Source organism: Salmo salar, chromosome 06 (assembly GCF_965601325.2).
Source record: "Salmo salar chromosome 06, fSalSal1, whole genome shotgun sequence".
Taxonomy (NCBI): domain Eukaryota; kingdom Metazoa; phylum Chordata; class Actinopteri; order Salmoniformes; family Salmonidae; genus Salmo; species Salmo salar.
Genome location: NC_138296.1, coordinates 14,469,500 through 14,485,130, shown reverse-complemented (window position 1 = coordinate 14,485,130; position 15,631 = coordinate 14,469,500). Strand labels below are relative to the sequence as shown.

At 44.3% G+C, this 15,631-nt stretch overlaps 1 long non-coding RNA gene across 1 annotated transcript in view; it reads left to right on the top strand.

Annotated features, from left to right (window-relative positions):
* Window positions 1-8,144, top strand: part of LOC123743390 (uncharacterized) — a 37,737-nt gene extending 29,593 nt beyond the window's left edge. The window contains exon 6 of the long non-coding RNA XR_006770155.2: window positions 4,523-8,144. This is a non-coding gene — a long non-coding RNA (uncharacterized LOC123743390). The remainder of the gene's footprint in view (window positions 1-4,522) is intronic.
* Window positions 8,145-15,631: the final 7,487 nt, after the last annotated feature.

Genomic DNA, 15,631 nt, shown 5'->3' with positions numbered 1-15,631 from the left:
CAGCCATGCTGTTTGAGGTCATAGATCTGGGCAGCCATGCTGTTTGAGGTCATAGATCTGGGAAGACATGCTGTTTGAGGTCATTGATCTGGGCAGCCATGCTGTTTGAGGTAATTGTGGATCAGCCATGCTGTTTGAGGTCATTGTTGATCAGCCATGCTCGTTGAGGTCATTGTGGATCAGCCATGCTGTTTGAGGTCATTGTGAAGCACTGCTGTTACAATTATGACAATGCTGCATATTTTTGGTTGAAAGCACAATGTGTTTCTGAGACACTGGAAACAACTCTTCCATACATCAAACATGCGCTCCACTACACCTCTGGTGTGGATATGAACTTGGTTGTACCATTGTTGCTCAGGTCCTTTTGCATGAAGATATGGGGTGTACAAGAAGTTAGTCTGTGCATAGCCACTGTCACCAAGTATGATTCCACTATGTTGTCCTCGTTCAAGCTGCGCATACAAAGAGGAGTACTGGAAAATCCTTGAGTCATGAATTGCACCTTTCAAACGTGCAACAATGTTGGAGAACTGCAAATTGTGAGTGTACCATAATTTCCGGACTATAAGCCGCAACTTTTTTCCCACGCTTTGAACCTCGCGGCTTAAACAATGACGCGGCTAATATATGGATTTTTCCCACTTTCAATTTTTTTTTCTACAAAAAAACAGTTTTTTGGCGGCATGAAGCTTTCATTAGACCAATGAAATTGCCGAACGGGTTAAGGCCAAACAACTTTTTTGTTTACTGTTTAGATTAAATCGAGCGCTCTCAAACTTCCCATCATTCTGATTACGGTAGTCATTTTGTCACCCTCATCATGGCAAAGACACGGAGAAATGCATATGATGCAGCTTTCAAGTTGAAGGCGATTGATCTGGCTGTTGGAAAAGGAAATAGAGCTGCTGCACGGGAGTTTGGTCTTAATGAGTCGATGATAAGACGTTGGAAACAGCAGCGTGAGGAATTGACTCAGTGCAAAAAGACAACTAAAGCTTTCAGAGGGAAGAAAAGCAGATGGCCTGAACTAGAAAATGAGCTCGAAGACTGGGTCAACACACAGAGAGCAGACGGCCGAGGTGTTTCAACTGTGCAGATCCGACTGAAAGCCAAAACAATCGCCACCGCAATGATGTTTGAGGATTGTAGAGGTGGACCATCGTGGTGTCTCAGATTTATGAGACGTAAAGGCCTGTCTATCAGGGTACAGACGAGTCTGTGTCAGCAGCTCCCTCCCGACTACGAGGAAAACGCTTCAAACTTCCGCAAATTCACTGTTCCCTTGCACAGGAGGAGGAAGATAGTGACAAATGACTTTCTTGGAAGGCTACTGTTTACTGCTAATTTTTTATTTTTTGTTACAAGCCGTGTTTCGTTAAAGCCTATTTATTTTTGTTACAAGCCGTGTTTCGTTAAAGCCTATTTATTTTTGTTACAAGCTGTGTTTCGTTAAAGCCTGTGTAAAGTTAATTTGTTTCAATGTACCGGTAGGCACCTGCGGCTTATAGACATGTGCCGCTTATTTATGTTCAAAATATATATATTTTTAAAATTCAGTGGGTTCATATTCTTATATTCAGGTGCGCTCAATAGTCCGGAAATTACGGTACATTTATTGAGAACCAGTTTTTATGATTCCTGTACTCTGCTGTAGAGGGACACTTACTGGGAATATGACATCCATCTATACAGCCAATGACTCCAGGGAAGTTCCCATATTCATAGAACTCTACCTTGTAGTTGGCTTGGGCAGCAGCAGCATCAGGGAACTTGAAGTAAATGTGTTTCAGTTCACATATAGCATTGCAGACTTTGTGGACTATCCTGATACAGTCGGATAACCCATTTACCTCCATTGCCAAGGTCAACCTTGGGGCTAACATCCATTAATATGAACTTAAACCTACTTCTGACTAGGTTAATTTTAAGACTTCACTTAGATCTAGACTCTAATCGTCCTTCTGGAAATCAGACTTTTTCAATCTAGTCTGAGACTATTTTAAAACATGTCAGAAGAATGCCATTTCAGTTAGTCCAGTTAAATAGTAGATTGTAGGTGAACAAGACATTGAAAATACATAGACCCTTAAATTATGTGTCCTCAATGTAATCTATAAATCTCACATTAGCTGGTAGAACTGACAAAATGAAATTAATCATAGAGGTCTTATAACTTATTCCATTCTAAAAGTCAATTGTTTTGTCTCATGTCTCTTTATATTCATATACCCTGGTGGCTATGTAGCTTCTTATCTGTCATGTCTCTTTATATTCATATACCCTGGGGGCTATGTAGCTTCTTATCTGTCATGTCTCTTTATATTCATATACCCTAAGGGCTATGTAGCTTCTTATCTGTCATGTCTCTTTAATATTCATATACCCTGGTGGCTATGTAGCTTCTGATCTGTCATGTCTCTTCATATTCATATACCCTGGGGGCTATGTAGCTTCTGATCTGTCATGTATCTTTATATTCATATACCCTGGGGACTGTGTAGCTTTTTATCTGTCAAGTTTGGAGTTGTGTTGCTCTGTTATGTGGACACTTACATTTTTATTTACTGTTGAGTTGCCCAGGTCATGTCAGTAAACAATAACTTTAAAGAGCAACTGCACCTTCTCATTTAGAAAACAGCCTATGTGGCATTGATATGAGTCAGAAACATTTATGCTACCATCAAAATTGACTCCAAAGTGTAAATAGGATAATTTTGGTCAGAAAGTCAGTCTCGTCAAAAACTTGAGTTTTGTGAGACTTTTGGTTGTGACTGCATCACAACGTAAATGAAGGATGTGCAAATGCCCACAGCTGGCAGCACACAATACATAATCAATTCAGAATGCAGCTGCACGCAACTGTAATGCCTGTGGTAAATTTGGGTTGACTTTGGATATCCCTATGGGGCTAGTTAGGGACCATTGGTAAATTACACAATGTACACGGGACAATGTGTTAAAATTCCAATAGCTCCAAATTGTGATTGCAAAACTAAAGAGAGACACCAGACAAGACACAGAGACAGCTTCAGAAGAGGGCAGACAAGAGACAGCTTCAGAAGAGGGCAGATAAGAGACAGCTTCAGAACAGGGCAGACAAGAGACAGCTTCAGAAGAGGGCAGACAAGAGACAGCTTCAGAAGAGGGCAGACGAGAGACAGCTTCAGAAGAGGGCAGACGAGAGACAGCTTCAGAAGAGGGCAGACGAGAGGCAGCTTCAGAAGAGGGCAGACGAGAGGCAGCTTCAGAAGAGGGCAGACGAGAGGCAGCTTCAGAAGAGGGCAGACGAGAGGCAGCTTCAGAAGAGGGCAGACGAGAGGCAGCTTCAGAAGAGGGCAGACGAGAGGCAGCTTCAGAAGAGGGCAGACGAGAGACAGCTTCAGAAGAGGGCAGACGAGAGACAGCTTCAGAAGAGGGCAGACGAGAGACAGCTTCAGAAGAGGGCAGACGAGAGGCAGCTTCAGAAGAGGGCAGACGAGAGGCAGCTTCAGAAGAGGGCAGACGAGAGGCAGCTTCAGAAGAGGGCAGACGAGAGGCAGCTTCAGAAGAGGGCAGACGAGAGGCAGCTTCAGAAGAGGGCAGACGAGAGGCAGCTTCAGAAGAGGGCAGACGAGAGGCAGCTTCAGAAGAGGGCAGACGAGAGGCAGCTTCAGAAGAGGGCAGACGAGACAGCTTCAGAAGAGGGCAGACGAGAGACAACTTCAGAAGAGGGCAGACGAGACAGCTTCAGAAGAGGGCAGACGAGACAGCTTCAGAAGAGGGCAGACAAGAGACAGCTTCAGAAGAGGGCAGACAAGAGACAGCAACAGACGGCACAGAGAAAGTGATGGAGAGAGGCAGAGGAGGGGAGATCAAACAGTAGACTGTATCACTTAAAGTTGGTCTATGAATTCAAATTACTGCACTGTGTGTGTGTGTGTGTGTGTGTGTGTGTGTGTGTGTGTGTGTGTGTGTGTGTGTGTGTGTGTGTGTGTGTGTGTGTGTGTGTGTGTGTGTGTGTGTGTGTGTGTGTGTGTGTGTGTGTGAGAGAGAGAGGTGTTTGGGTACTGTGGGATTCTTTAATCAGTTTGGCTCATTGGACAGGTCAGAGTCTATGTTTGAAATTGTTGAGTGGTTTTTGGCAATACATTGTAGATGTATGTGTTCCAGAGTAGAGAGTGTTCCAGAGTAGAGGGTGTTCCAGAGTAGAGGCTGTTCCAGATTAGAGGGTGTTCCAGAGTAAATGGTGTTCTAGAGTAGAGAGACCCACATTAGCAACTAGAATTGAGTACTGGCAGTGTCTGCTGTGGCAGCTGGGAAGGTGCAAGTTACATGAAAAAGATCTAATCTCTCAATGTTCACATTTTTTATATTTTTTTGTATTTAACTAGGCAAGTCAGTTAAGAATAAATTCTTAATCTCTAAATGTTCTTCTCAAAGTCCACCAAATGTATGCATTTAGCTGTTAAAATTGTTGGAGGGAATGCCCCAGACCCCCGTACTGGCTTCGGGCTAAGCCCCCAATGTCTTCAAATCCTAGAAATGCCGGGGACAGGCCTTACTCCAGCCACCGCTACAACCGTCACCACCAACTACCATTTCTGCTACTGCAACTGCTGGGGAGAGAGGAGCTGCTACCCCTGAGGAGAGAGGAGCTGATACTCCTGGGGAGAGAGGAGCTGCTACTCCTGGGGAGAGAGGAGCTGCTACTCCTGGGGAGAGAGGAGCTGCTAGCCCTGAGGAGAGAGGAGCTGCTACTCCTGGGGAGAGAGGAGCTGCTAGCCCTGCGGAGAGAGGAGCTGCTACTCCTGGAGAGAGAGGAGCTGCTAGCCCTGAGGAGAGAGGAGCTGCTACTCCTGGGGAGAGAGGAGCTGCTAGCCCTGGGGAGAGAGGAGCTGCTAGCCCTGAGGAGAGAGGAGCTGCTAACCCCATGGGGAGAGAGGAGCTGCTAGCCCTGAGGAGAGAGGAGCTGCTACCTCTGGGGAGAGAGGAGCTGCTACCCCCATGGGGAGAGAGGAGCTGCTACCCCCATGGGGAGAGAGGAGCTGCTACCCCCGTGGGGAGAGTGGAGCTGCTACTCCTGGGGAGAGAGGAGCTGCTAGCCCTGAGGAGAGAGGAGCTGCTACCTCTGGGGAGAGAGGAGTTGCTACCCCCATGGGGAGTGAGGATCTGCAACCCCTGGGGAGAGACTGCAACCCGGCTCGAGAAGAGCTTAACGATTGCTTCTGTTGAGAGAGATAAAAGGTAAGACAACAGTTGTTATGCGTATTTATATTGTTGATGATATTGTTATGTGTATTCATAAAGTAGATCATAGTGTTTTGTGTATTCATATAGTTGATGATATTGTTATGTCCAATCCAAGCTTGATGCCCTCAATCTCACACAAATTATTAATGAACCCACCAGGTACAACCCCAAAGCCACAAACACTGGCACCCTCATAGATATCATCCTAACCAACGTGCCCTCTAAATACACCTCTGCTGTTTTCAACCAAGATCTCAGTGATCACTGCCTCATTGCCTGCACCCGTAATGGGTCAGCGGTCAAACGACCTCCACTCATCACTGTCAAACGCTCCCTGAAACATTTCAACGAGCAAGCCTTTCTAATCGACCTGGCCCTGGTATCCTGGAAGGATATTGACCTCAATCCGTCAGTAGAGGATGCCCGGTTATTTTTTTTAAATGCCTTCCTCTCCATCTTAAATAAGCATGCTCCTTTCAAGAAATTTAGAACCAGGAACAGATATAGCCCTTGGTTCTCCCCAGACCTGACTGCCCTTAACCAACACAAAAATATCCTGTGGCGTTCTGCATTAGCATCGAACTGCCCCCGCGATATGCAACTTTTTAGGGAAGTTAGAAACCAATACACACAGGCAGTTAGAAACGCCAAGGCTAGCTTTTTCAAATAGAAATTCGCTTCGTGCAACTCCAACTCTAAAAAGTTCTGGGACATTGTAAAGTCCATGGAGAATAAGAACACCTCCTCCCAACTGCCCACTGCACTGAGGATAGGAAACTCTGTCACCACCGATAAGCCCACTATAATTGAGAATTTCAATAAGCATTTTTCTACGGCTGGCCATGCTTTCCACCTAACTACCCCTACTGCATTCAACAGCACTGCACCCCCCACAGCTACTCGCCCAAGCCTCCCCCATTTCTCCTTCTCCCAAATCCATTCAGCTGATGTTCTGAAAGAGCTGCAAAATCTGGACCCCTACAAATGAGCTGGGCTTGACAATCTGGACCCTTTCTTTCTAAAATTATCTGCCGAAATTATTGCAACCCCTATTACTAGCCTGTTCAACCTCTCTTTCGTGTCGTCTGAGATTCCCATAGATTGGAAAGCAGCTGCTGTCATCCCCCTCTTCAAAGGAGGTGACACTCTTGACCCAAATTGCTACAGACCTATATCCATCCTACCCTGCCTTTCTAAGGTCTTCGAAAGCCAAGTCAACAAACAGATTACCGACCATTTCGAATCCCACCGCACCCTCTCCGCTATGCAATCTGGTTTCAGAGCTGGTCATGGGTGCACCTCAGCCACGCTCAAGGTCCTAAACGACATCGTAACCGCCATCGATAAGAAACAATACTGTGCTGCCGTATTCATTGACCTGGCCAAAGCTTTTGACTCTGTTAATCACCACATCCTCATCGGCAGACTCAGTAGCCTTGGTTTCTCAAACGATTGCGTCGCCTGGTTCACCAACTACTTCTCTGACAGAGTTCAGTGTGTCAAATCGGAGGGCCTACTGTCTGGACCTCTGGCAGTCTCTATGGGGGTACCACAGGGTTCAATTCTTGGGCCAACTCTTTTCTCTGTATACATAAATGATGTCGCTCTTGCTGCTGGTGAATCTCTGATCCACCTCTACGCAGACGACACCATTCTGTACACTTCTGGCCCTTCTTTGGACACTGTGTTAACAACCCTCCAGACGAGCTTCAATGCCATTCAACTCTCCTTCCGTGGTCTCCAACTGCTCCTAAACACAAGTAAAACTAAATGCATGCTCTTCAACCGATCGCTGCCTGCACCTGCCCGCCTGTCCAGCATCACTTCTCTGGACGGTTCTAACTTAGAATTTGTGGACAACTACAAATACCTAGGTGTCTGGTTAGACTGTAAACTCTCCTTCCAGACTCACATCAATCATCTCCAATCCAAAGTGAAATCTCGAATTGGCTTCCTATTTCACAACAAAGCATCCTTCACTCATGCTGCCAAACATACCCTCGTAAAACTGACCATCCTACCAATCCTCGACTTCGGCGATGTCATTTACAAAATAGCTTCCAATACCCTACTCAACAAGCTGGATGCAGTCTATCACAGTGCCATCCGTTTTGTCACCAAAGCCCCATATACTACCCACCACTGCGACCTGTACGCTCTCGTTGGCTGGCCTTCGCTTCATAATCGTCGCCAAACACATTGGCTCCAGGTCATCTACAAGACCCTGCTAGGTAAAGTCCCCCCTTATCTCCGCTCACTGGTCACCATAGCAGCACCCACCTGTAGCACGCGCTCCAGCAGGTATATCTCTCTGGTCACCCCTAAAGCCAACTCCTCCTTTGGTCGTCTCTCCTTCCAGTTCTCTGCTGCCAATGACTGGAACGAACTACAAAAATCTCTGAAACTGGAAACACTTATCTCCCTCACTAGCTTTAAGCACCAGCTGTCAGAGCAGCTCACAGATCACTGCACCTGTACATAGCCCATCTATATTTAGCCCAAACTACTACCTCTTCCCCTACAGTATTTATTTATTTTATTTATTTTGCTCCTTTGCACCATATTATTTATATTTTATCTCTGAACTTTCTTCAAACTACAAATCTACCATTCCAGTGTTTTTCTTGCTATACTTTATTTACTTTGCCACCATGGCATTTTTTTGCCATTACCTCCCTTATCTCACATCATTTGCTCACATTGTATATAGTCTTATTTATTTTTTTTTTGTATTTTTTTTTTGTTGTTATTATTATTTTTTTTCTACTGCATCATTGATTGTATGTTGTTTTACTCCATGTGTAACTCTGTGTTTTTGTATGTTGTCGAACTGCTTTGCTTTATCTTGGCCAGGTCGCAATTGTAAATGAGAACTTGTTCTCAACTTGCCTACCTGGTTAAATAAAGGTGAAATAAAATAAATAAATAAAATGTGTATTCATATAGTTGATGATATTGTTATGTATATTCATATTGTTGATGATATTGTTATGTGTATTCATACAGTTGATGATATTGTTGTGTATTCATATAGTTGATGATATTGGAATGTTTTTTTACTGTATATATTTGACTAACAACAACTTGGACACTGTCCTCAGGAGGGGCACAGGTAGTGTGTGTTCATTAGTGTCCACCATAGCAAACGTTTGGCAACGGAGACTATTTAGGTCACATTGTACAGCGTTTGGAGTAAACTGTTTATTTAACATTTTAAAACTGTTGGCTGTGGTGTAAACTAATGAATACGACCCAGGTAGTAGCCTACGACTCGGCTGTTGATCTCTGCCTGATATGGAAACTATGATGCAAGCTAGATGTACTGGTTTTCTAAAGCTAGCCAGCTTCAGTTAGCTTCACATTCCAGCTCAGGCCACATCCATAAGAATATACAGAGCGCTAGTCATCAGGAAGTTGCTCTCTCAGTAGGACGGAACATATCTCAATAATTTGGCAAATTAAGATTCTACATCTGTACACATAACTTTACATGGTGATATGGTGCTGCTAGTGACAGTAAACATTTAGAGACAGAATACAGACAGAGGAGTTTACACAAAGTTTAGGTACAACATTATACACAACTAGGGAGAGTGAGCATAGAGCTATAAGAGAATGAGCAGTGGATATACACATATACAGTATACAGTTGATATACAGTGGATATACAAATATACAGTACAGTGGGTATAGAGTTGATATACAGTGTATGTACACATATACAGTACAGTGGGTATACAGTTGATATACAGTGGATTGTGGTGGCTAATCTCTGCATTACCAAATGGGGAGAGTTACAAACTTCACACACCAGTCAGAGTTATACTTAAACTACATCTTTAATCATTAAGAGCTTTTGCAAAAGCACTTTGACTTTCAATGATGCGCTATCTCTAATGAACCATTGAAAAGTGATTACACAAAAGTACAAAGATCTTTTATAGCCTAGATACACCCCTCTCAATGTACATGACGAACCACAGATACATAGAATGGGTCACAAGGTTACGTTTTGTATGAAAGATATCTATAAAACATAGCAGACAGCAACTGCTGTGTCAACAGTTTTCATTGTATAGACTAGTGTCTGGTCCTCCTACTCCAAACTGGAACCGTCCCTCCCTGGTACGGTATAGAACAGAACCATTAGCTCATGTCCTCTGGAATGCTCTTTAGGCGTTATTATCAAAAGACATCGTAAATCTCCTCTGTCAGTGCTATCTCATAGAGGCCCATCCTCATGTAACGGCTGTCGAAGAGATGAGACCAAGGCGCAGCGGGTACCTGAATACTCTTACTTTAATATTATTATTTAAAGTGAGTAACGGGAAAAAACAAGAAACAGAACGACAGCTAACAGATTTGCAGGCTAAACAAACAGCAGCGCAAATAAAACTACCCACAAAAACCCAAACCAAACACACACCTATATATAGGACTCTCAATCAGAGGCAACTAGAAACACCTGCCTCCAATTGAGAGTCCAACACCCAAACCTAAACATAGAAAAACTAAACTAGACAGAACGTAGAAATGCATACAAAACACAAACCCTCTGCCACGTCCTGACCAAAACTAATACAATTACTCCCTCTGCTGGTCAGGACGTGACAGTACCCCCCCTAAAGGTGCAGACCCCGAAAGCACCTAAAAGATAAGACAAAAACCCCCAAACAACAAAAATATCCCCCTAAACTGAAGGGAGGGAAGGGAGGGTGGCTGCCGTCAACGACGGCACTGTGCTACACCCCCCCTCCCCAACCCACCTATATCGGAGGCGGCTCAGGTGCGGGACGTGGACCCCGCTCCACCCTCGGCGTCGCCCACTTAGGTGGCGCCCCTGGCCGCATCGGAGGACTGGTGGGCGACCCTGACTGCACCCGGCTGGCGGGCGATTCCTGCTGTGCCCGGCTGGCGGGCAACTCTTGCTGCGCTCGCCTGGCTGGCGGCTCTGGCGGCTCCCGCCTGGCTGGCGGCTCTGGCGGCTCCAGACTGGCGAGGCTGGGCTGACGCACTAGAAGCCTGATGTGTGGGGCTGGTACTGGACGTGCCAGCCTGGAGACACGCACCCCAGACTGGCTGGCGGCTCCAGACTGGCTGGCGGCTCTGGTGGCTCCAGACTGGCTGGCGGCTCCAGACTTGCGAGGCTGGGCTGACGCACTAGAAGCCTGATGCGTGGGGCTGGTACTGGACGTGCCAGCCTGGAGACACGCACCTCAAGGCTAGAGTCCAACACCCAAACCTAAACATAGGAAAAACTAAACTAGACAGAACGTAGAAATACATACAAAACACAAACCCTCTGCCACGTCCTGACCAAAACTAATACAATTACTCCTTCTGCTGGTCAGGACGTGACACCTCAGTAAAACACACACACATATGTAGACAATGTTCCATTCTGTCCTCTTCCCTTTCTGATATTCTGCATAGCACCAGGGACATGTAAAAGACAAGCCTGACCTCTCCCCTCTCTGGGCCCCAAGTGACTGAGCCCCAGCTGAGGGAAAAGTGCAACTGAAAAACACCAGAGTCCAAAGGGATACATTCTAATGACAATTATCTCACATAAGCATATTATGCAAATAAAACATCTTAATTATCTATATTACCCAACTAATTCTGTTTCATCCGCCACAGGATGTACACATTTACAGTATCAGTATAAATATATCTAAGAGAGATGAACAGAGTGCAAATGCAGTATAGTGCCGTTATTTAGTGTACAGATCAGAGATGGCTTGATGTGGTGTGCAGCTTAGAGTGTATAGTATTTTAGTCTCTATGGACCAGATGGTCTGTTGGTGAGGGCCACAGCACTGGAAAGGAATACCTTTAAAGTACATGGCTATATCAGAAGGACAGGATTCTCTTTTGACCATTCTTGTTTAACCATTTGACATATTTTATGCACTGTTGTTCAGGCTGGTTGAATGAATTACATATGACAGGCTACTTCATCTGCAAGAAAACAGGTGGCAGCACCAGTGATCATCAGAAGTTATGTGATTTCATCATATGAAATTAAAAGTAAGTTCATAGCCTATGCAGTTAGAATATGGTGGTTGAAACTGTGGCACACATTTATATGCAACATTACAAGTCAGATAAATGTATTGATTTGAAGGAAAGACGGGCATAGAACTATTATAGAACTATCATAGAACTGTTATATTTAATAGTCGAGTTAGTTTGATATAGTGCATTCGGAAAGTATTCAGACCTCTTAACTTTTTCCACATGTTGCTAAGTTATTCTAAAATTGATTAAATAGTTTTTTCCCCCTTATCAATATACACACAATACCCCATAATGACATAGTAAAAACTGATTTCTAGACATTTTTGCTTCACCGTAGGGATGGTGCCAGGTTTCCTCCAGATGTGCGCTTGGCATTCAGGCCAAAGAGTTCAATATTGGTTTCATCAGAGCAGATCATCTTGTTTCTCATGGTCTGAGAGTCCTTTAGGTGCCTTTTGGCAAACTCCAAGCAGGCTGTCATGTGCCTTTTACTGAGGAGTGGCTTCCATCTGGCCACTCTACCGTAAAGGCCTGATTGGGGGAGTGCTGCATCTCCACAGAGGTAGTCTGGACCTCATGGCTTGATTTTTGCTCTGACTTGCACTGTCAACTGTGGAATCTTATATAGACAGGTGTGTGCCTTTCCAAATCATGTCCAATAAATTGAATTTACCACCGGTGGACTCCAATCAAGTTGAAGAAACATCTCAAGGATGATCAATGGAAACAGGATGTCAATTTCGAGTCTCATAGCAAAGGGTCTGAATACTGTAAATAAGGTGGGTCTGTGGTCAAACGACCACCCCTCATCACTGTCAAACGCTCCCTAAAACACTTCAGCGAGCAGGCCTTTCTAATCGACCTGGCCCAGGTATCCTGGAATGATATTGACCTCATCCCGTCAGTAGCGGATGCCTGGTTATTCTTTAAAGTGATTTCCTCACAATCTTAAATAAGCATGCCCCATTCAAAAAATGTAGAACCAGGAACAGATATAGCCCGTGGTTCACTCCAGACCTGACTGCCCTTGACCAGCACAAAAACATCCTGTGGCGTACTGAATTAGAATCGAATAGTCCCCGCAATATGCAACTTTTCAGGGGAAGTTAGGAACCAGTATACACAGGCAGTTAGGAAAGCAAAGGATAGCTTTTTCAAACAGAAATTTGCATCCTGCAGCACAAACTCCAAAAGGTTCTGGGACACTGTAAAGTCCATGGAGAATAAGAACACCTCCTCCCAGCTGCCCACTGCACTGAGGCTAGGAAACACTGTGACTACTGCTAAATCCACGACAATTGAGAATTTGTCTTTGTAAAATTATCACCCGAAATTGTTGCAACAATTATCATCCGAAATTGTTGCGATAATTTTACAAAGAGAGGGTCCAGATTGTCTAGTCCTGCTGATTTGTAGGGGTCTAGATGTTGCAGCTCTTTCAGAACATCAGCTGTATGGATTTAGGTGAAGGAGAAATGGGGAGGCTTGGGCAAGTTGCTGTGGGGGGTGCAGGGCTGTTGACCAGGGTAGGGGTGGCCAGGTGGAAAGCATGGCCAGCTGTAGAAAAATGCTTATTGAAATTCTCAATTGTTGTGGATTTATCAGTGGTGACAGTGTTTCCTAGCCTCAGTGCAGTGTTCAACCTCTCTTCAACCTCTCTTTTGTATCGTCTGAAATCCCCAAAGATTGGAAAGCTGCCGCGGTCAGACACTCTAGACCCAAACTGCTACAGCCCTATATCTATCCTACCCTGCCTTTCTAAGGTCTTCGAAAGCCAAGTTAACAAACAGATCACCGACCATTTCGAATCCCACCGTACCTTCTCCGCTATGCAATCTGGTTTCCGAGCTGGTCATGGGTGCACCTCAGCCACGCTCAAGGTACTAAACGATATCATAACCTCCTTCCATAAGTGACAATACTGTGCAGCTGTATTCATCGACCTGGCCAAGGCTTTGGACTCTGTCAATTACCACATTCTTATCGGCAGACTCAGCAGCCTTGGTTTTCCAAATGACTGCCTCGCCTGGTTCACAAACTACTTCTCAGATAGAGTTCAGTGTCTCAAATCGGAAGGCCTGTTGTCCGGACCTCTGGCAGTCTGTATGGAGGTGCCACAGGGTTCAATTCTCGGGCCGACTCTTTTCTCTGTATTCATCAATGATGTCGCTGTTGCTGCTGGTGATTCTCTGATCCACCTCTATGCAGTCGATACCATTCTTTATACTTCTGGCCCCTCTTTGGATACTGTGTTAACCTGTTGGGGGTAGGGGGCAGTATTTACACGGCCGGATAAAAAACGTACCCGATTTAATCTGGTTATTACTACTGCCCAGAAACTAGAATATGCAGATAATTATTGGCTTTGGATAGAAAACACCCTAAAGTTTCTAAAACTGTTTGAATGGTGTCTGTGAGTATAACAGAACTCATATGGCAGGCAAAAACCTGAGAAGATTCTCACCAGGAAGTGGCCTCTCTGACAAGGTGTTGTTGTTCTTGTCTCTGTTTATTGAAGACTCAGGATCTTAGCTGTAACGTGACACTTCCTACGGCTCCCATAGACTACGGTTTGCAACTGCACATGGGGACAAAGATTGTACTTTTTGGAGAAATGTCCTCTGGTCTGATGAAACAAAAATAGAACTGTTTGGCCATAATGACCATCGTTATGTTTGGAGGAAAAAGGGGGAGGCTTGCAAGCTGAAGAACACCATCCCAACCGTGAAGCACGGGGGTGGCAGCATCATGTTGTGGGGGTGCTTTGCTGCAGGAGGGACTGGTGCACTTCACAAAATAGATGGCATTATGAGGGAGGAAAATGATCTGGATATATTGAAGCAACATCTCATGACATCAGTCAGGAAGTTAAAGCTTGGTCGCAAATGGGTCTTCCAAATGGACAATGACCCCAAGCATACTTCCAAAGTTGTGGCAAAATGGCTTAAGGTATTGGAGTGGCAAAGTGGCAAAGTCAAGGTATTGGAGTGGCCATCACAAAGCCCTGATGTCAATCCAATAGAACGTTTGTGGGCAGAACTGAAAAAGCGGGTGCGATCTAGGAGGCCTACAAACCTGACTCAGTTACACCAGCTCTGTCGGGAGGAATTGGCAAAAATTCACCCAACTTATTGTGGGAAGCTTGTTGTGAAAGGCTACCCGAAACGTTTGACCCAAGTTAAGTAATTTAAAGGCAATGCTAACAAATACTAATTGAGTGTATGTAAACTTCTGACCCACTGGGAATGTGATGAAAGAAATCATTCTCTCTACTATTATTCTGACATTTCACATTCTTAAAATAAAGTGGTGATCCTAACTGACCTAAGACAGGGATCTTTTACGAGGATTAAATGTCAGGAATTGTGAAAAACTGAGTTTAAATGTATTTGGCTAAGGTGTATGTAAACCTCCGACTTCAACTTTATAAGAGTCTTCTAATACTGTATTTTCCAGTTTAGTTCTCAGGAAACATATATCGTTATAAAAGTTATTCTTCAAAATATGCCACATTTTCGTTACGTGAGAACAAACTAGCAAACCCCTTCTCCCACTCCTTAAGAGCCTGTGTAATATCAGAGTTCAGCCCACCTGCTCTTCCCTGACTTCCATTGGAATTTTATTATGGCGTTTTGGTCCTAACTTGTTTATTTGGCTTCAAAACTGTTCAGGATTTCTTGTCTGTATCTCCTTAAGGTGTAGTAAGTGCCCTCTCTGATATCACCATTTGAATAGGCACAGTCTTTTATCAAACATATGCTGTTGTTTCTTAAATTCCTTCCTAAAATGTTATCTTGTATTCCTATCATTACTGACCATAGACCCCCTAACTCATCATTCCTATAAGGCGTGTTCGGCTTGTAAACTTTCCTGGACTTCGGGGTGTATTCTTTATTTGCATCGTTGTTCCCCATTTCAGAATATATGATATCACAAAATGTTTCATATCACACATATACATTTAGAGACGGCAGGTAGCTTAGCTGTTAGAGCATTAGGCCAGTAACCGTAAAGGTTGGTAGTTCGAATACCTGAACCGACAAGGTGAAAAAACCTGTTGAGGCGTCCTTGAGCAAGGAACTTAACCCTAATTTGCTCTAGGGGCGCCGTACTGCTATGTCTGACCCTGTAGGTAGGCTGTCATTGTAAATAAGAATTTGTTCTTAACTGACTTGCCTCTGTAAATAAAAGTTACAAAAAAAATCTAATGTTGTATCTTTGCAGAGTTTCGATGAGTTCCACCAGAGCTCTACATGCCATTTCAGAAAATAGAAAGTCATTTGGAATATTTATGTTCTTACATTTAGGCCTATACGGGGTATCTTTAGCCCCGAATGATGCACAGTAATACCTGGTTGAGAAAGTTTGTGACCAACAG